Here is a 22,500-nt window from a genome sequence, read left to right as displayed (position 1 = left end):
ATGGTAACCCACAAATTGAACAGGTCATTAGTGCAAATGTGAATTTTTTTGTCGTTAATATTTAATGAGTAAGTGTTTAGCGATTTTTAGGGTTTAGTGAGTAGGTGTTTAGTGAATCTTTATGAGTAATTCGTTAATGAATGTTTAGTTTAGGATTTCGTGAATGTTTACTGTGTAATTATTCAGTGAATGTTTATTGAGTGTTTAGGGTTTAGTGAAAGTTTTTGAATGTTTATTGTGTAAGTATTCAGTGAATATTTAGTAAGTCTTTAGGGTTTTAGTGAATGTTTTGTTGTGAACTGCAGTCGAATGTTTAGTGTGTAAGTGAAAGTTTTTGAATAGTTTATTGTGTTAAGTATTCAGGTTGAGTCTTAGGGTTTTAGTTGAATGTTTTGTTGACTGTTAGTGATATTTTAGATATTGTAAGAATCAGTGATAATGTTTTAACTGAATGTTTAGGGTTTAGTGAATGTTTTATGAATGTTATTGAATTTTTATTGTGTAAGTATTCAGTGAATATTCTTTGAATGTTAATGAATGTTTAATGTGTAAGATTCAGTGAATGTTTACTGAGTGTTTAGTGATTGTCTTGTGAATTGTTTGTGTTTAATGAATATTTAGTGTCTAAGCATTCAGTGAGTGTTTATGGTTTAGTGAAGGTTTAGTGCATGTTAGTGTTTAGTGTATAAGTATTCACTGAATGTTTACTGTGTAAGTATTCAGTGAATGTTTAGTGAGTGCTCAGGGTTTAGTGAATGTTAGTATCTAGTGAATGTTTGGTGCATAAGCATTCAGTAAATGTTTGGTGAGTGTTTAGGGGTTAGTGAATGTTTGTGTTTAGTAAATGTTTAGTGTGTAAGTAATCAGTGAATGTTTAGTGTGTAAGTAATCAGTGAATGTTTAGTGTGTAAGTATTCAGTGAATTTTTAGTGAGAGTTTAGGTTTAGTTAATGTTTGTGTGTAGTGAGTACTGAGTGAATGTCTTGTGAGTTAGTGTTTAGAGTAATGATTAGTGTGTAAGTGTTTATTGAGTGTTTAATGAGTGATGAGTGGATGGTCATTCACTCTTTATTGTTTAATGGGTGTTCAGGGGTTTAATGAGTATTTAGGGTTTACTGAGCATTTAGCGTTTAATGAGTTTCTAGGGTTTAGTGAGTGTTTAGTGTATAGTGAGTGCTTAGAGAATGTTTAGTGAGTGTTTAGTGTATAGTGGGTACTAAGTGAGTGTTTAATGTATAGTGAGTGCTTAGTGATTGTTTATTGTTTAATTAATGTTTAGGGTTAAGTGAGGATTTAGTGAATGTTTACTGAGTGTTTGAGATATAGTGAGTATTTAGTGAGTTTAGTGTTTTATGAGTGCTTAGTGAGCGTTTAGTGTATATTGAGTGCCTAGAGAGTGTTGAGTTTTCAGTGAGTGTTTACTGTTATTGAGTGTGAGTGTATGTTAGTGTGAGTGTTTAGTAAGTGAGTGTAAAGTAAGCGTGTGTTTAATGAGTGTGAGTGTTTAGTGATTGTAAGTGTATTGTGAATGTTAGTGTTTAGTGATTGTACTTTACTGTTTACTTAGTGCTTAGTGACTGTATGCAAAGAAGGTCCTGTAATTTAGGCCTTGACTATAATGGTTTGAGTGCTTAGACCAACCTGTTTTTTTAAGGTAATTTTTCTCTGTGAAATTGGAGGGTTCCAGTTTTTTTTTCCTTGATAAGAATAATAAAATAATAACAAATAATTAATATCAGCAAAACACTATTAATAACAAAAACAAATTAGGTAATAATATATAAGAATAATTAATAATTAATAATAATAATAATAATAATGATTATAAATAATAATTGTAGAGAAGATAGAAATAATAATAGTAAAAATAATAATAATAGTAGTAATGTATAGTACTGTGAGCTGGACCGTGACCTTTCAATATGGCCGCCCGAAGTCACACTCTCGGCAGGAAGATCGCCACTCCAGTGATTGACTCTCTATGGGGTAACCTTGGCGGGCATTTGTTCATTCTCACAAGGCACCCGTTGTCGCGTGAGCCATTTGTTTTTCCCTGATGGTTATTATTTGCCATAGCAAGACCGTACCTTCATGTTTTTTATCTTTCATTTTTTTTCTTTTTCATATTTCAGTGGGCTAGTTCGATGGAATCACATGGAAGAATTTTGTTAAAAATTTGCTGCGCAGAAGATTTATTTACACTTTTGACAGCTGTTTCTAGTCTTGAGATAGCAGGCGAATGTCGGGATCTGGCGACCTAGACCTATCCGCCCAACTTAGTAAGGTGCAGTCAGCCAAATGGGTGTCCTGAATGAATGGTGCAGTGGTAGCCCAAGTTTGGTAGGTTCGTGGATTCCTTCCTGTCCACCGCCTACCAGCTGCGGAACCGTACCAGCTTCTGTTGGGGCCAAGAAAAAATGCTCTGAAACCCGACGGCTGTTCCCTTTTAGCGGCACACCTTCTACTGAAGGAACAGTCGTCAAGATTGCATACGCTCACTGACGGGAGCAACGGAACCATATCATATTACCATTCAGTTGTAGACTTACTTCACAGTGTAACTTTCATCCAAACTTCAGGGCGTAGAACGCAATTGCCAGAGAAGTTAAAAGAAATCTGCGAAACGGGAACTGAAAGTGATAAAGATTATCGTGAGAATAAAAAACCTCATTATCTCACCTCTCTAGATATTCTCATACTTCAAAAGATAAACCGAGAGGTCACTGGCATTTCGTCTTCGCTTATCAAAAGTCACTACGCCGTTGTGTTTATCTTCCGAGTGAGAGAAGGGGCTCCTCTCTCTCTCTCTCTCTCTGGACACTGGGATGCTGGTTCGAAGACCTGCAAATGAAGGACGTTGTGTACTACACACTACTTGTCAATGCTCCTCTCTCCTCTCTCTCTCTCTCTCTCTCTCTCTCTCTCATATACTTACGAATTGCGGTCAACTTAATTGTCGTCAAAGGTTACTTTGCCTGTTAATGCTCCACCGTCCTAATTTCTAGTGGCAGTTTGTTTGTTAGAACGAAAAGAAAACTAATCACAAAGCTTATAGTGTATTCTTCAAAAGCGAACACACACACACACACACACACACACACACACAAAGATATTAATAAAATTTTTTTTATTTGTCTCTGGATAGGCATTAAAAAAAAATTCGCTTCAGTTGATTCGGGTGATCCAAAAACCACAGCTTGCAATCCGGAATGCTGCCATATTTGGTTGAGCATGACCGAGTTCTTCATTTAAAGCCATGTGATCTCTCTCGGTTATTCATATCACGAACTCCGAAAAAGACCAACCACTTCTAAGTTTTGGGAAAACGTAAACTGGATGAGAGTTCGAAAGCTTTGCGGTCAAAATGACTTGCCAGTGACCTATGCAATCTAGACCATGCATCTAGTTCTTCGGAAGTCAGTTTGGAATATCTCCTTAACAGCAGATATGAAGCAATTGGGTAAACAATTAGCAATAGGTAAACAACAAGAATAGGTAAAGACGAGCGAGACTATGGCAGAATGTCTAAGTCTATTTTATAGACAGATTTTTATAAAAAAAAAACTTAACACCCGGTCTACCTTCGTTCACTGGAATCTTTGCACTGCCCCCGGGATGTGGGTTCGAAATCAGCGGAGTGCGTAGTTATGTGTTGGACTTTCTGTTGTGCGTCAGAAGAACCCGATCCTATTCCTCCAGGTCTAAATTCAGCAGATTAAGTGGCCGAGGGATATTCGTTTATAAAGGTCTCGTTTCTACGCAATTTACTGCCTCGTTGCTGTTATCAATTTATTGCAGAGATGATTATTATGCTATGTTACATGTCGCAGATGAAACGAAACGATAAGATAAAGGTGACTTTGGTTGGGAAATAATTTATGGGCCGTGCAGAGGCGAAAGTTCCACCTCAAAGAGCAGTGCACTTCCCAAACATCGCTCTAGGCTGTTTCTGAAATTTCTCGCCGGGCTGAAGAAATAGCTTTCGGCAGAGAGAGAGAGAGAGAGAGAGAGAGAGAGAGAGAGAGAAAGAGAGAGAGAAAGGAGAGAGAGAGAGAAACGAGAGAGAGATAGAGAGAGGAGAGAGAGAGGAAAGAGAGAGAGAGAGAGAGAGAGAGAGATCTTTCTCAGAATATATAGCCTTGACGTGTGCGAAGATGTCTCATGTCACACCTCATATTTCCCAGATAACATATCCTATGATATATCGGTGTTTGTGTGCGTGCGTCCTTCTAATATCTACTAAATACGAAGTCTAAGTATTATCAAACATCATTCGCACCGAGTACGTGCTCCACGGCATCTTGGAACCGTTACGATTATTTGACCGCTGAAAGTAAGAATTAAGTGAATGTCTTAACGAAACCGACCTTTAACTCGCGCCGTCAATGACTCGTTCTTACCACTGGGACTCTCTAGAGTAGTTCTTCGGCCTCTTAGTCCTTCGTTAGATCACGAGCTGACAGATCCGTTGCTCCCGTGATGTCAGTGTTTGATCTCTAAGTACCTATCTATTCCTTCGAGTAACTTTTGCGGAGTTGAAGATTCTTCCTAAGTGACGTACTGGTAAGTGTCACGTTTGAGGACATCATTGTGCAATCAAGTGTTTACAGTAACGTCTTTCTGCACGATTTGCTCCGTCATGACAGTAGCCTATATGTTTGTGACGTTACGCATCAAATATGAGGTAAGATTCGTCTACAGTAAAATTGTGAAGTGTATTTCCTCGTATTTGCTATATAATCAAAGCTACCTTTAACGTTTCAACAACTGACGTTAACCGTAAGAGAAAGTGTATAAAATTACAAAGTAATTTATTTGTTGGTTTGTGCATAGTGAGTGTGTTTCCCTGATGGCAAACCATTTTTGTATGGACGCGTATATTTACCATATAACCCTACCATACATACATTCAACTCACGACCTGACGGACTGACAAACAGACAGCTAGAAGGTTGGCACATAGAGTGATATAAAGACAGCTAAGCAGATGGAGTCAGATAGAAGACTTGATCGATAAATAAATAGACATCTTAGAGATAGACAGAATATAGACGACCTCAAAAATGGAAAACGTTGTTGGTCCTGTCCTTTTCCAAAGGAAAAGTCAGACTTGTCCCTTCCCTGCCTACAGAGAGAGAGAGAGAGAGAGAGAGAGAGAGAGAGAGAGAGAGAGAGAGAGAGAGAGTTCCGGACTAGAACATGAGGATGTAAAGCTTGAGAGTCCTCGCTCACTTCTCAGTTCGAGATTTCACTAGCTTCTCTATCTGAGATCATTATTCACTTTTTGATACGTGAGCATTATTCACTTCTCGGTTCGAGATCGCAGGTCACCTCGCTTCTCATTTCGTGTTCATTATTTGACGATCGATTCAAGATCATAATTCACTACATTCTTGGTATGAGATCACCGTTCATTTCAGATTATTATTAAATTCTCGGTTCAAGATCCTCATTCAGTCCTCAGTTCTAGATCATTAATCGTTTCTCGGCACGGGATGATTGTTGATCTCCGTCTCGGTTCGAGACCTTCTGCCACACCTCGACTCTCGTCTTGATTCTAAATCCTCATCCACGTCTCCACTCGAGACCATCAATCACGTCTCGATTCGAGATCATCATTTATGTCTTGACTTGATATCATTGTTCAAGACTCGACTTGAGATCATCATCCGTCTATCGATTCGAGGGCTTCATTCACATCTTGACATGATCTCTATTCGAAATCATCACTCAAGTCTTGATTCGAGATCATCAGGACTCGAGATCATCTTCCACGTCTTGACCCCAGATCATTATTCACTTTTCGATTCGCGATCGTCGTTTCCTGCTCTTCCTTCGCAGATCTTAGGCACTGATCGATGGAGTGCTGTTGCCAGCAGGGTCGGTTCCTATTCATTTTGATCATTCGCTTCTCTTGAGTAGGGGGAAAAGTTCTGCTCTCCTCTGTATTTTTAATATGGTTGTTATTTGATTTTGTGAACTTACTAATTTGGAAAGTTTTCTCTTGTCCCAAGGGAAACCATCTACCATTCATAAACATAACCGTTCAGTATAACCGCTTTATACATAGATTCCACGTGTCATTCAAAATGGAGAAAATTGGACTCATATGCATTCACTGTTCCCAAAAGAGAAAGAAAATAATAAAATACTGAGCACCTTACAACCCACCATCCGTAACGGTTGAAGGACTGTCTCAACCTTGACTTCGGCTTAATGATGCTGTTCGTCTGGCCTCACCGGCCCCAATCACTCACACTGACGCTATGATTAATATTGCCATTTGCGGTTTTTTTTTTTTTTTTTTATTCTTCCTCTGACTTAATGGCTGCTTTTTCTGCCTTTTACTTCTATACGCTTGCCTTGAAGGGCGGCGAGGTGTTTGGGACACGAGGAGGAACATCGGTTTCTAAAGATAGAAAGTGAATGCAAAGGTAAATGTTTGTCTTCCTCGTGTAGGAGGTGAAGTGAATGGAACTTGGGATATTCAACGATGATCAGTCTTAACCGATCTAATCAGCAGAAGGCATTGGTAAGAATTTGGCCACGAGTGCGTTCAAGTCTCTCTCTCTCACTCTCTGGAGCCGAAGGTCCGGGGAAAGGGGGAGGCCGACCATAAATCCAGCAAAGTACTACGCCCCTTATCTGGTAAAAACCAAACTTCGGCAATTTGAAAATGGATATAAAACTGGACGGCCTCAAGAGCAGAGTCATTCGACAGTTGACATGAAGCGTGTGAAGTTCTGAGGAACATCTTTCGGTGCTGCGATTTGGTTGCTTCTTTTGCTCTCGCACTGATCCACAGTTGAACGGAGTTGGGCATCAGGTCGCAACGGTACATAGAGGTACAGTATTTGCTACGTTCTGCATGCTCCTTGCATAGCCTCTTCATTTTTGTATTCGTGTTGCATCTAGTGTTGTAAACACGGTACTTGCCCGTGACTTGTTTATTTTTGAGTAATCTTTCTTGTGTAACTTTACACACACACTCTCACACACACACACACGCACACACATTATATATATATATATATATATATATATATATATATATATATATATATATATATATATATATATAATATATATCAGTCTCTCTCCGTTTTCTGTTGTCAGTAAATCGATGCTCTACTAGGACCATTCTGTAAAAAAATAAATAATGATAATAATAGTACTTACACACACACACACACTACATATATATATATATATATATATGTTTGTGTGTGTGTGTAAGTACTATCATTATCATTATTTTACAGAATGGTCCTAGTAGAGCGTCGATTTACTGACAACAGAAAACGGAGAGAGTGGTAGAGGATGACAAGCGACAGAACAACATAGGGAATAATTATGTGCATACATAAACAGCAATAGTGCCAGGCTCTCTCTCTCTCTCTCTCTCTCTCTCTCTCTCTCTCTCTCTCTCTCTCTCAAGTGTTTAAGGGCTATGCAGATGGTTGCTAAGTATGTGCTTGAATATAGCCTGAGGGAAATTTGTTTGTTATATAGAAAAAGATGCCGATTATTGTGTAAGGTGAAACGTGGCCTACGTTATTATGAGGTGTAAACACAGTGTTAGAGTTTGATCTCTGTGAAAATGCGCGAACAACTGACGCGTGTGTATTCTTGAGAGTAAATACGTCATTTGAATTTTGTTATTTATGTTTTTATAAAGACTTTTGAAAAAGAGTGAATTCTATATATCTTTGATATAACTTTTTATAGACTTAGGTGTGTTTTATAAGCAATGCAATCGAGTCGGATTATTTCTATTCTTAATCTTTTTCATTTTAATTTTTAGGTGAATTGCAAAAGCTTCACTTGTGTCTTGACTGGGGTTCGTCTTGGCTCTATCTGTGCAGTGGCTTCGATTAGGCTGCATCTCTAGGTCTTTGTGTCAAGTTATTATGCTTGAAAGATTATATTCATGTCACGTTCCCGTAATGATCGTGAATATCTTGTCGGTTCAGTTTTAGGTTGAACTCTAAGCAAATTGAAAAGAGAGAGAGAGAGAGAGAGAGAGAGAGAGAGAGAGAGAGAGAGAGAGAGAGAGAGAGAGAGACTGACTTCATACTTCTTGTATTTTCAGTTACTGTAAGAATACTGGAAAAGAAAGTATGAAATCGTTTCCCACCTACGTTATGAATTCAGAAAAATGTAAAAGTTTGACAGTTTTCGACAGATTTCGAAAATGAAGTTGTCTCTTTTTCCATATTTTTCCCGAGGACTTCTGTGGCAGAGATGGACCAGTTTTTATAACTATGAGATCGTTTTAAATAATAAATATCGGTACCTAGATATCTTGATATATATAAACTTGTGGTCAAGGAATGAGATTTGTAAATATCAATTATGTTTGGGATCTGATGACGAGGTTTCATCAAAACAAGAGTTATGCTTTTATGATTGTTTTATTAATCGTAACAGCAGAATTAATAACACAACACGTATCGTCATAAGGCGGAAATGGCGAAAACAGTGAAATTACGCACAAATATTCATCTAGAAAGTAATGACGGAGCAGATATTGTGCTGAATATTCAGTGACTGATTAGATTGAATTGTTTACTCTCTGAGTGCTGTTTTTTCCTTGTATCGTTGGTCCCTCTTCTTCTTCCCACCACTCAGAGTAGAGGTGAAGATTCCGAGATGACTGGATCGACATCTTTTTGAATGCTTTGTTGTTCATGTTTGCTATTTGAGAGATGCCGACGTAGGGACTCAGTTGTTCTCTCCAGCCGCCTATTGTGTTAAGCTGACAGCAGTGACGGATCTAAATAAATGAAGTCTATCTTGGTTGAACCAGACCACTGAGCTGATTAACAGCTCTCCTAGGGCTGGCCCGAAGGATTAGATATTTTGACGTGGCTAGGAACCAATAGGTTACCTAGCTAAGGGACCTACAGCTTATTGTGGGATCCGAACTACATCATATCAAGAAATGAATTTCAAATCACCAGAAACCAATTCCTCTGGATCCACGTTGGCAGAGCGGGGAATCGAACTCGGGATTACCGAATCGGTAGGCGAGCACGTGACCCACTCGTCCAAAGTGGCGGATCTAGAAATCTTTGAAGGAGCGGGGCCGGCGCCACTTAGGATGATCATATAGTATATAAATATAACATGTACACACAATGCATACATATATATATATATATATATATATATATATATATATATATATATATATATATATATATATATATATATGATGCATACACATATACACACAGTGGAGTAGTTGTTGAAATAGTCATTAACTAATCAAATTTTTGTTACTAATAATGATGTTTATTGAAGCAATGTTCTATTATTCATGATAAAAATGGGGACGCTGGGGAGGGCCACATGACCAGGTGGATCCCACCCTTAAATTCGCCACTGGCTAATAGCAAGATATACTATGAGGGTCGCTCAGAAAACAAGTAACCTTTCAACAACAGAATAACATTTGCTTCCGTTGAAAACATCAAAAGGTTACACGCACACACATACGCTTAACATATTATATATATATATATATATATATATATATATATATATATATATATATGTGTGTGTGTGTGTGTGTGTGTGTGTGGTGTGTGTGCAGTGCGTGTAACACTCCATGTTGTCAATTTATGGCGCTAGTTTCTTTAGTTGTATGAAAAGTATTTATTTTCTTCTTTTTTGAGCAAAATTTCAGAACTAAAATAGTAGGCTTGCCTGTCATAGCTGTCTTCTCACTGACTCCACGAGCTCTAGCGAAGAATATCTACAGCTTATGAGAATATTACTGCCGCGTCACCTAAACCCCACTTGAAAAGGATAAAACCTGTAATGAATGCAGACACCCGAATACGTTAGACGTCGAAGGCTGTAGCACGTTCTAACATAGTAGATATGTGTGTCAAAACAGGGCTGTAATTGTGTTATTTGCTTTATTCATGCAAGAACTAGTGTTCGTAAGTATAACTGAATCACGAAAATATGGAACGCGATGAATACAGACAAAATCCACGACGGAAAAAGAGACGATCGGAGTTCTGTAAGGCCTTTCGATTTCTTGTCCTTTACTTGGCAGACAATTACAACCCTGTTTTGACGCACACATCTACTATGTTAGAACGTGCTACAGCCTTCGACGTCTAACGTATTCGGGTGTCTGCATTCATTACCGTTTTATCCTTTTCAAGTTGGGTTTAGGTGACGCGGCAGTAATATTCTTATATGCTGTATATTCTTCGCTAGAGCTCGTGGAGTCAGTGAGAAGACAGCTATGACAGGCAAGCCTACTATTTAGTTGTGAATTTTGCTCAAAAAAGAAGAAAATAAATACTTTTCATACAAACATTTTGGCAAGTATATATATATAATATATATATATATATATATATATATATATATTATATATATATATATATATATATATATATATATATATAAAACGAAACTGGCGCCATAAATTCACAACAGGGAGTGACCGACCTTTACAAGATGTATCATCCGTAAACGAGGTCGATCGTGAGTGAAGAGGTGAAATGTCATTTAACAATGTTCTCTATTAGCCTTTTCCTGTGTGTTCATCGGACGAACAGTGAAATGATGCAATAAAAAGTCTCCTGACCAGCCGCTTGATTGTCATGCCCCAAAGGGTCAATGCCTTCGTAAAATGAATCGCTTGGTCTGTGCCTGGAGTAGATGCGGGTCGGGTGGCGTGACTGTGACAGCCGCCCTTTTTGTGTGGGTCCTGAAGCGTCCATGAGACAGCCCCAAAACTGCCTCTTCTGCACGCACTGCCTGACAGTGACTACCATTTTCTGTCACATTTCAAGTGACTTACAGTAAATGATCACTCATTATTATAGGCCTAAGGACAGAGCACGGTAAAGATGATGATATAATGATAACCAATAATCATTATTATTATACGCATTGATCTTATCATCATCAACGCCATCCCATCAATATTAATAATGGTAATAATTTAATGATAGTGTTAAAATATAAATAAGGAAAACTACCAAACACGAAAATGTTGCGTAGGTAAGTAAAAATGCACCAATTTTAGTAAGAAAATCCCTGATTTACAAATGCCTTCATAAGGATGTCCTGGATCCTCTACTCTTCACGTTTTAGCAAAGAAATAAATGTAACGGAAGCACAAAAAGGGGAATCTCTCTGTGTCAACCATTTCCATCTACCTATCAAAACCTGTTTGAAAACAGGTCCTAATAGATTCTGGTCCACAAAAACAGCATTCCATTGTCCTTCTGTCAAGTTCGTGGTGTTTTTCTGAGGGATGTTGTTAGATTCAAGAATATTTGTCTTTTCACTTTCAAACATTCTTAATAAACATCAAGAACCAGCATTAATATCATGATCCAATTCTCTAGACTGACGAAAAATCTGGATCGGTTTTCTCCCGACAATCATCTTTTGCAACACTCAGGATTTGAGGGCAGAGCAGAAGTGGGATGCATGCAGCAGAGTTTGTGGTCCTAATTTATCCGTAAATATGTACAAGAAAAATTCTTTTCGCTCAGTTTGACTGCGCAGGCAGTGTTGTGGATATTTAAAGGATTCTCTTTTGTTATGCTTAAACAAAATTTTGACAAATTGACCTATGCAGAATCTTTGAACAGCAATGAGAGTGACGTTGGACCATTGCACCAACAAAGGTAGATTTTGTGCAATTGTCTCCCAGCCAAGACCCGCTTTTGTCGTAAAGAGTCCGTGAAATGTTCACCTCTAATGCTTTTGTATTTCTGCGATCCGAAGTTTGGCTTAGTTGATTTTCAGTCAAAATGTAGTCTGATGATCCAGATTGTAACTTTTTGAGGCCGATGTCGAGAGATTATTCTCATTTGTCTTTGTATGCATTGCTGGTACCTCGTGGTCAATTGTTTCAGAGTTGGTTTATTTGTCAGTTGGCAGTTGGCGCGAATCCGCCTTTCAGTTCATGTATTTGTTAAATTTGAAAAGTTTACTTTGACAAACAAACAAGCAAAAAAAAAAACACCCTGATCTTGTTGGACCTTCGCGTAGATGTTTGTTGATTGCGCCCTTAAGGCCAGGCTATAATAGTCCTACGCCTTCTTTGGACAGAACCATCCCAGTCGGAGGGAAAATTTCCAATGCAGATGTTTGAAAACCCTTGAATTCTCTAACGTACCTAGTGGATTTTTCTTTTCTTTTCTTTTCGACGAGCGATTTTTGGTCAACCTCCTGCTGGAAGATGATCCAATTCGCAGTGGTCTTCAGTGGTGTTCATTTGTTAAAACCTCAGTTTATGTTGTTATCTCATTGTTTAGTGAGAGTCTCTGTGTTAGTGTGTGTTATGTATATCTTTGAAATTGTAGATGGTACTTTCCTCTCTCCCCACCCTACAAACATGCCCTGGTAAAACAAGTAGTAAGCTTTCCCTCTGTCGGTAATCGTAACCTGTTCATTATAGAAGTACCTCATCTCAATGTCATCGTTTTCTGTTATAACATGACCATTTCGTAATAGACGCAATAATTGACCAGACTCTCTCTCTCTCTCTCTCTCTCTCTCTCTCTCTCTCTCTCTCTCTGAAAGAGAATGTTCGTGTAACAACAAAATACCGCTCCCGTAAGACGTTGCATTTCACCACAGTTGGCAGACCAGTAGGCTATAATAAAGTGTAATAAGATCTCCATATTTGTTATTGTTGCACACAATGGCACAATAAATTGGTGAAATAAAGACCGTAGGTCAGAAGTGTCAAAACCAGTTTCTATGGGCCGAGGCTATTTCGACCAGCGATTACACACGCGGACAGACGAAACCAGCATAATCTGTGTGGAAACTACAGAGTGAAGAGAAACGATAGCAAGATGAAAAACGGCCGAGATCTTGACAGGTAGGGCTCCAAAAAGAGAAGTAAAAAAACATTCATTGCAACATTCATACTTTGAATTCTGTATTCAAAAACAGTAATCCTTGTGAATAAATTGACATCATTTGATGGATGTTCCAACACTTAGAGTGTTATGGTCCTTTGTTGGATGAAATTCTCTAAAAGGACAGTGACTTTTCTTCCGTGGAATTATGGTCAATAAAACAATGCGATTCTCACATCTGCGCGCAGACGAAAATTTACTCACTTAACGGTCTAGGACCCAATAGGCCTTGAGAATGCGGTCTGAAGCCGTGTAGTACCTACGCCGTACGATGTTTGCAAAGTAGATCAGAAGAGAACATTTATAATTTTCTGCATTCACAAACCACCACACCAGATATATTTATATATATATATATTATATATATATTATTAATATAGATATATAATAATTATAAGATAATATATATATATATATCTGTTGCTGATGTGTGAATGCCAGAAAAATTATAAATGTTCTCTTATCTGTGTGTGTGTGAATGCAGAAAATTATAAATGTTCTCTTCTGATCTACTTTGCAAACATCGTACGGCGTAGGTACTACACGGCTTCAGACCGCATTCTCAAGGCCACCACACACATATATATATATGTATATATATATATATATATATATATATATATATATATATATATGTGTGTGTGTGTGTGTGTGTGTGTGTGTGTGTGTCGTGAATGTGTATTCATAGTGCAGGGCCAGGGAATTAACTTTTATTTTGAGAAATCTAAGAAACGGCTCTATTCAAAACTGCCTTATGAAACAACAATACTGACTAGAGGTGGGTCACAAAACTGAGGAGCAGAAAATGGAATTAAACCTTAATAGAAAACTACTAGAATTACTTCCAAAGTATTGAGAGTAAACATAATATGTCCACTTACAAAATATAATTCTATAAGGTTATCAGAAGATTCAAGTTGACAGATTCACTAATTGGCACTGTGGCCCTAGCGGCACTAAAACACTAATCAATATTGGTACAATTCAAAGCAAATGTGCCAATGAATTGAAAGCAAAATCACGAATCCTAAAGGATGCACCTAGACCTTAAAACTAACTTACTGAGCAACATCAAATGGTAGAGCACTGTAAGCAAGTGTAAGCTCCCACTGAAATCACGGGAATATTACTCCAAAACTTTGCGCTGGTAGAAAACGTTGAATTGCAGAGGGAGGCACACAACATGGAGGGTTTACACGAATCTGCAAAGCAGGCAACGTTGCAACACAAATACTAACAGTAGCAAAGTTACGAAGAATTATGCAAAACACTCGAATTATCAATGATTCAATATTACGTTAATAAAGCGAAATTACTATTAAAGTATCACATACTGACGTCACTTCTACACCGATTTTACAAAAATATGAGAAACAATCGAAACAGGGAATGAGTGCAAGTAATAGCAGGTGAAGGGCCGATGGAAGTTCAACTTGCAGTTTCATTTACCTTAGTCCGCGGACGAGACATGCGTAAGTAGAGCCAGGGGAGCAAAGAGGTCGCGCCCCAGGAACTTCAGGTATGATAGCTTCGGTAAGGTTGTCAGACGGGCAGTGTAGTCGTTGGGGAAGCTAGCCGAGTTCATCTCCAAGACACAAATACGCTATAGCGGCGAGCTGAGATCGTCGGACTTGACACTGCTTCGGAACGGGAAGATACAGCGTTAACTTGCTAGGGCATAATGCAATTTGATAGGCCATGCCAGACCATATTTATACCCAATTTAGTGAGGTTCCGGAAATAGCTTTTCCAAACTGGAATGATCTCCTTTGGTTCTTTCATCTCTGCCGTTCAACGACCTTTCCAGGTACCTTGCAGGTACCTGGAAAGGTCGTTGAACGCTGGCAGAGGAGGCGTAGAAAGAAAGGGTACAATGGGTGCTAGATTGGGTTATGTGCTTCAGGTCAGTAGGCGAGAAGGCAGGTGCAAGGAGGCAGAGTCACGGGCGTGGAAGGCTGTGACGTCAGTGGTGAGGGAAGGGGTCAGGTCAAAATGATTAAGTGTCAGGTCAGATGGACCACATGTGAAAAGGTGTGAATTCTAGTCAACAAAGGGTCTACTGTCTGTTAACGACTTCTTGGAAATTAAGTCTGGGCCTTCTTAGGATCGGAGTTGCTATCAGTGTATGTCTCGTATCTGAATATGATAAGGGACTAACAAGCGATAAACCACTGTTGACACGTCGTTAAAATAACATTTGGCATATTTTCCATCTACAAGATGGTGTTGGGGAGCAATTGAAAGTAGGCTAAGTCAAAATGTCTGACGGCTTTCAAAACATTAAAACAACATGGGTTCACTTTACTTTACCCTTAACATGAAGCAGATATTTTAGTTCTTTCAATTTCCCTTATATTTTGAATTCTTCCTTATTCTCAAAACTCCCTTATGTTACTTCTTAAAATTTCCCTCAGTTATTCCTCTCAGTTTGTGAGAAGAAAAAGAAAATACATGAGTGTCAGAAGGACACTCGCAGCACCTCCCAATACAATGAAGATGTTACACGGCCAAATGACAGTTAATGACTAATCATTCTTTTTCGGAAAACAAGCATAACCATTCTCTCTCTTTCTCTCTCTCCAAAATAGCACCAAAAATAAATAAAATACAAAGTAATCTGCATCAAAGGTAATTCTAGTAATTCAGGTTTTCATTTCTAATTTTAAGCAATGTTTAATTCCCTCAGGAATTGACTTTATTATTAAGCAGACTCTACAGATGTAGAGTAAATGCCTGCACGTGGCATTTCATTCATTATCCCAGTTTGTGTTAATACTGATACAAGTTATTGCACCGGAAACATTTCGGGAGAGTGAAAGTAATCATAGTGGGATACACAAGAGGTAAAAGAACATTTACATATAGGAGTTACTATAAGAAACAAGTCTTTTATGGAAGAGAGATACTTAGTATTACCTCTAGATAGCAAAACTAAACATTCGGGAAATATGTGAAGAAACTTTTTAGAAGTTAACGGCATGAGAGCACATCAGTTCCTTGGATATATTCATCGGTTCCCTGGATATATTCAATTCTCCAATTGTAATCTTGTATGTCCAGACTCCATCACATTAAGCGTTTATTTTGATTTCTAAATCGAGTTAGATATCTCAGTGGGTTGTGGTCTGTTAAGACCAAACATGGGAACTTGTGATCAGCGTGATGTGCTTCATAGCGATTTACCATCCCTAGTCATTCTTTTTCAATAGTGCTGTAGCAGGTTTCTGGTGGGTTTCTGATACCATTGGTAATTTGGAACATTACTGCTCCTGTGCCTACATTGCTGGCATCTACAGCTATATAAAAGGCTTTATTGGTTAGTATGGTTTTGAGGTTGTCATAACCTTTCTTACATTCTTTTGTACATTTAAAAGTCTTATTCCCTTGGATATGTTTGTCAGATTGGGGCAGTGGCTCCAGAAAAGTTAGGGATGAATCTTCAGAAATATTGTACCATCCCCATGAAGCGTTGTGCTTCTTTCTTAGTTTCTAGGTATGATGGCATATCTCCAAACTGACATTTCTTAAGATTGAATACTAAGTTGTTCCTTTATAAGGCCTGCAGGACCTTTTACAGGATCTTCTGATGTAGTTTTTGATCCCAGCTAGAACCTAAATTCATTAATCTTTGAAAACATCAAAGTGCATTTTTTAAATCAAAGGGCATCACTTTGTACTGTTAAAACCCATCTTGGGTTGTAAAAGCAGTCCGTGGATGTAACTCCACTGAGAGGGGGACTTGCCATTATCCCTTCTCCATATTCATCGGGCTTAGAAAGGTGCTTTACCAAAGGTGACCAAGCACATATCTATCTGTGGGAGTGGCTACTGCTCTGGCTTGGTGACTTCATTCAATTTATGGAAGTTGACACACAATCTGTCCCCTCCTTAGGTACTAGTACCACTGGGGAGGACCAAGCACTAGGGTCAGTCAGTCCCAGTTCTAATAGCAAGTGCACCTGTTGTTTGAGTCATTCAGCCTTATGTAGATTCACTTTGTAGAATCCTTGCACTATTGTCCTCGAGAGTTATGTGGTGTTCTATGACCAAGGTACAGCCAAGCATATCCTGAACCACCTCACTATGTTCGGAAAGCAGTATACCGACTTCTTCTCTTTATGTTTCTGTCAAACCCAGGGTGATGTACTTGAGGTTTTCTGATTGCTTGGGGGCAGTAACCATTCCCACCACAGCAGAGGTAGAGGGCATAAAGGGGACGTCTCCATTGTCTGATCTGGTCTGGTATGGCTTAAGGAGGTTAACTTGTAGCCATTTAGCTTGCTGTTGCCCACAATTAACAAGATAGTTTAGGTTGCCCTTTTTAGATGGACCTGCAAACTGGGTATCTAGAGGCTGGGAAGCTCCTGTCCTGAGAACAAGTGCCTTGTCTCCCACTGAGAGTGTCTGAGTTCTGGCTTTTTTATCAAACTGGATTTTTACTCTTTCCTGTGTTGCAGCTTCTGTTGCTGGTGCAGTGGCCCAAGCAGCACATAGTCGGTTCTGGATCTTGGGTGGTTCTCTTATCCAATCAGACTTTTGAGGGTCTGCCCATGTTTCATACACAATATCAATAGGCCCACGTGTAAAATAAACGGACTGTGGTGGAATGCGAATAGTGCCTAAACCCATGGTTCAACATGCAGTTCTGGAACTCATTTGGCATAAAATGTCATCCTTGCTCACTTTGAATAGTGATGGGGAAATCATAATGACAGAAGAATTTAATAAATGTTTCGATGGCACTCGGAGATTTTGCTCCAAACAGGGATGGCTTCCGCATACCATGTGAAATGGTCTGTGATGGTTATGCAATTGGAGTTTCCCACCTTAGAGTGGGTGCACCCTTGGGGTTTGTAGTAAACGATACCAGTGTCCTGAAAAGGAACACCAATAGAGGGAATGGTCTGCAACTTGGCCTTGGGCACTCTCCCATTTGGATTTCCTACTGTCTGACAAGTAGGGCACATTGCAACATATTTCTTAATGGCTTTTCTCAAACTTGGCAAAAATAGAAGTTATCTGTTAGGACTTTGGAGGCGAAGATGACACTGAAGTGTCCTCCAATTCCATTGTGGGCGAAGCAAATGACTCTGTTGCAGCTTCTTTGACACCACCAAATGTTTATAAAGAACATTGGTGGGGTCAGTCCTGCCTCATGAGATGCAGAACAGTACTTCCCTCTGGAGAACATACTGATCCTTGGAATGGTCTCCCAGGGAGGCCAAGTCTGTAGGGGCATCTCTGTGTATGTCCTGCAGGTCCGGGTCTTCTGCCTGGGCAGTGATCAGCTGATCATAGCTAAGGCTAGGGTCAGAGGCTGGCACTTCTCCGAGGAACACATAGGTCATACAAGGGAGCACACTTATGTACTAGAAAAACTCTGAACTTACAGTAATAAGTAACCGTACCAAGAAATGACTGACCTTCTGCACCAGAGGTGGGAGATGGAGCATCTAATATAGCTTGAACCCTTCGAACAGAAGGTCTGCCACCTTCACCAGAAACATGATAACTCAAATATTCTGATGAAGATACCTTAACAACAGGCTTACTCTTATTAATATGAATATTATGCTCTGGCAAAATATCTAAAACTTTACTAAATCTAAGGTCATTCTCCTCTTCCGTTTCTCCACTGATAATGATGCCATCTAAATAGACACAAACACCAACACCACCAACATTTGATAACTATCCAGCAATAAACCTTTGAAAAATTGCTGGGGAAAATGAAAGACCAAAAGGTAACCTTTTAAACTTGAACAATCCCTTATTGGTATTAATTATCAAGTACTACTTCTGGCTCTCTTCACCCACTGGTATTTGTAAGTAAGCATTTTGTAAAATCAATCATGGAAAATATCCTCCTATTTACCAATCATTGGTAATCATTCAATCTTTGGTAATGGATACTGATCACAATCTATACATTGGTTCAAATCCTTGAAATGACCACACTAACGAACAGAGTTATCATATTTCATAACAGTAACAATAAAAGCTGCCCATTCACTGAACTGACAAGACTTATAATGAAAATGAACAGTTCTGTGCTTTCTAAACTTAGATACTGAACCACCGTTCACATGAATTTTAGCAATCAAACCAACAATTATTTTCTTAGGGTCTACCTCATATTTATCAAACAAATTCTGAACATTTCTGTCAATCTTATTTACTTTAGATGAATTAACTATGTCCATCTAGTAAATACCAATCATACCCATCAAATCTTTACCACAAAGATTTGAATTCTTATTTTCCACAACATGAAAAACCTGACTTGACATTATGAGCATTGTAAGCAACATCTACAGAAACCTTACCTAACACATTTATGTTAGCGTTATCATAGCCTTTAAATGTTTTTTACAATCTTCAATAAGTAAACCGAAGGTGTGAGCCCAATGTACCAGAATCTACTTCAAAAGGAACAATATAGTCCCTTATTGTCTCCTTAATTACATCTTTTAGAGCATAAACAGTGGGAACTGATACAAGTTTATCTTCCCAGTCGAATCATCAATTGCTTTAACACTTTTCCTCTTTTTATGTACTATAGATTTATGTCCATTTTTCTGTTCATCAATTTTACTACTACTTGGAACAGCTGTACAAACTTGCTTTAAATGCCCTTTTTTTTACACTTACAGCATACCTTATCTTTAAAACGACATTTACAAGGAACAGATTTCTTAAAAAATTACTTCACCTGTTGTACAGGGAGTGACTTCTCAGAAACAAAAGCTTTCTCTAAATTCAAAACCCTTTAGAAAATCTGAGTAGAGGTCATGGACTTTAAACCAAAGTTTTCAGCCAACTTCATGCTCTAAAGCCATAAACAACTGGTCTCTCAATCGAGCATCAAACTGTGGACGAAACTCACAATCTTTTGCCTAAGATTTCATTTCAGCAAAAAAATCTTTCAAACTCTCCCCTCCTTTTTTTCCTTCTTTGCTGGAAAAGAAGTAAACATGTGTGGTAGCTAGGTTGAATATCAAAATGTGCCTTAAGCAAAACCAGCAACTGTTCATGTTTTTTTATGAGGCAAATTTGGTGCGCATATATTACCTAGAACTGCAAACACTAAAGTACCAACAGACACCAAAAGGACTTACTTCTTTTTTCATAGTCAGTTATAAACATATAATCAAAATTTGCTTCCCATAAACTCACCATAATTCAAAAGAAATTTTGGAAAGGTTAAATGCATGTTTCAATCTGTAAGCTACTAGGTCTAATTAATTTAATGTGACGAAACCGTCATAAGCAAAAACAGCATAACCTAATGAAGGCCACAGACAAATCAAAAGGACAAGCAAAACCCACATCAGCTTAAGCATACTGCTATCATAATAGGCTATGTAACGATGATACACTTCCAAATACTAAAATCACAAAACATTAGCCACTGCAAACTGTTGCCCAAGCGTCTTTCTCCCCAGTCTTCATTTGTGCCGGCCACTCGTTAATCGTACACGCTGTGAATGATTTGACTCCCACGAGTACTGAATAATGCTCAATTTGTCTAGAGGGAGGTTTTTTATGACGTTAAAAACTCTGCTCAGTAATTTTTGATGACGTTTGCCACTACCAAGCAGAACTGTCGTTCATATTGTCAAAGTACGCCATCCATTTCTTCAGTAACTCAGTCCTTGAACTTGGATCCGTAACCAAGTATGTCCTCTGCCTTCGTCGATATGCTGGAGTACTTCAGCCAAGACTGACCCTGACCCTCTAGGCACCTCCTCTCCTCTTCCAACCACTTCACCGGTCGAGCTTGTGGAAGAGGAGAAGTTAGAGGACCAGGAAACCTCTCATGTTTTTAAAATATCCTGCCATCTTAAGCAAGAAAGGCAGCGCACACAGGTAAGTAAGAGAGTAAAAAGTATTTCCGTAGTGTTCTTAGAATTGTTATTTTGATAGAATTCAATAAATAATCATATTATGTTGCATGCGAAAGTAGAATGGGGTTGTATTTGATGGAGTTTATTCTGTTACAAATATGGGAAAATAAGGGAAGGAATTGCTTTTGCATGAAGTTTTCAGTTTGAAGTGTGATTGTTGTTGTTGATAAGAATATTAAGTGGTATTGACAATTTGTTTTTATATCTGTATCTGTTTGCGTCTGCAGCAATATTGCCAGATTCTACAAACTTTTCAAGTGTGTACCAAATTTTCATATTTTCCTTTAAAATTTGCAGAATTTTTAGCAGTCTCTTCCCTAATCCATAAAATTGTTGCTCCAAAATATTTACAAAATCATGGAAAATAATGTTATTTAAGGAGTTCGCCCATGTGTACATGATTCCAGATCTAAAATTAAATACTTTAGGAGGGCAATTGTCAGTTCAGAAATTGCAAGCAATTTTACTTTTTATGTTTGGGTGCTTTAAGGATTGAAATAGAATACACACTGCAGGTGCAAATTTGCACAATTTCTTGGTCGGAACAGACAACGAACTTAATGCGAGATGTATCGAGTAGTGTGATGCAGTTATAGAAGTGTAGTACGTACGTACATCTATCCAGGAAGGTGGAAATCGATCGCAGAGCCTAGAAAATGTTTTCATGTGATTGCCTTACAAAGGCAAAGGTCATAGCAGCGTTGTGAGAGATGCGCCATCATTAATCTGCTATTTTGGGATCTTGATGTAATTATATAAGTTACCAGGGGATACATATAGTACACATAAATGCGGCTTTATTCCTGCGAGACCAAAGATCAAGAGCGTGTTTAGTCTTGTTTTGTAAATAGGATCCAGATGGGAGACATCTCTGATTTGGTAGAAATATTTGCGCAGTTGCATATCATTCAAGGGATGAATTTTGTTTATGTAGTTTTCTTTCTGGCGAAAATGACAACTTTGGATATCAAAGTAATTACTATTTGCACATTTAAAGTAAGTAGCTGATAACATTTCAGGAAAAATCATCATTTGAAACTAGTGTCATAAAAAAGCGTCATTCAAAGTAAGAAAGGTCGCCCAGAAATGTAGAGAGTATAATTTTGTGGTCTTGTTTGTCTTCAGCTTCCTAATTTGTAATCCACAGGAATTTCTGGCGGTCGGTTTTGTTCGGAACATGTTTAGTAGTGTAAAACAAGTTGTAGTATTTACCTTTAACTATTTTTAACTGTATCAAATGAGGAAATACCCTGTATTATTTTGGTTGTGTTTAGAGCTACTAGCTGTACCTATTGATTGAATGATCTTTGATTTGTCCTAATTTCTAATTTCATCTTAATTATATGTAAATACACGAAACAGTGTGCATGAATAAATTGGATATCTAGCAGATCTTTTTTTATATTTCATTTCCTATCTAAAATTTCTATATATGTTTGAAGAAAATGTTCAGGCTTTTAGAAAAATTATCCGGCAACACTGTATTGCAGTACCCAATCTAGATTAAAGCAGTTTAGTCTGGTATGCAGCTGTAAAAGAATCATTCGACTCTCTCTCTAATAGCGGCCGGCCAACTATCTTCTTGAACCGGATTGCAACTCCTGGACCTGATGGGGAAAAAAAAAAAGTCTTATAACGATGTTGTAGAATAACTGCAGGCCTGTACCGAGGGGGCCGGTTCG

At 38.3% G+C, this 22,500-nt stretch overlaps 1 protein-coding gene across 3 annotated transcripts in view; it reads left to right on the top strand.

The window, feature by feature from the left end:
* LOC135200257 (organic cation transporter protein-like) overlaps positions 1-22,500 on the top strand; it is a 49,771-nt gene that overhangs the window by 9,110 nt on the left and 18,161 nt on the right. Inside the window, exon 1 of one of the 3 annotated variants that reach the window (XM_064228731.1) lies at positions 4,106-4,563. The exons of 1 other annotated variant lie outside the window; for it this stretch is intronic. The gene's annotated coding sequence lies outside the window, so the exon portion shown is untranslated. Of the gene's footprint in view, positions 1-4,105; positions 4,564-6,390; positions 6,846-22,500 lie in introns of those variants that run through there. One more of the 3 variants, XM_064228730.1, reaches the window with a different exon arrangement.

Source organism: Macrobrachium nipponense, chromosome 26 (assembly GCF_015104395.2).
Source record: "Macrobrachium nipponense isolate FS-2020 chromosome 26, ASM1510439v2, whole genome shotgun sequence".
NCBI classification, from domain to species: domain Eukaryota; kingdom Metazoa; phylum Arthropoda; class Malacostraca; order Decapoda; family Palaemonidae; genus Macrobrachium; species Macrobrachium nipponense.
Note: the sequence above shows the minus strand (reverse complement) of the source record. Positions and strands in the feature narration are given on the sequence as shown.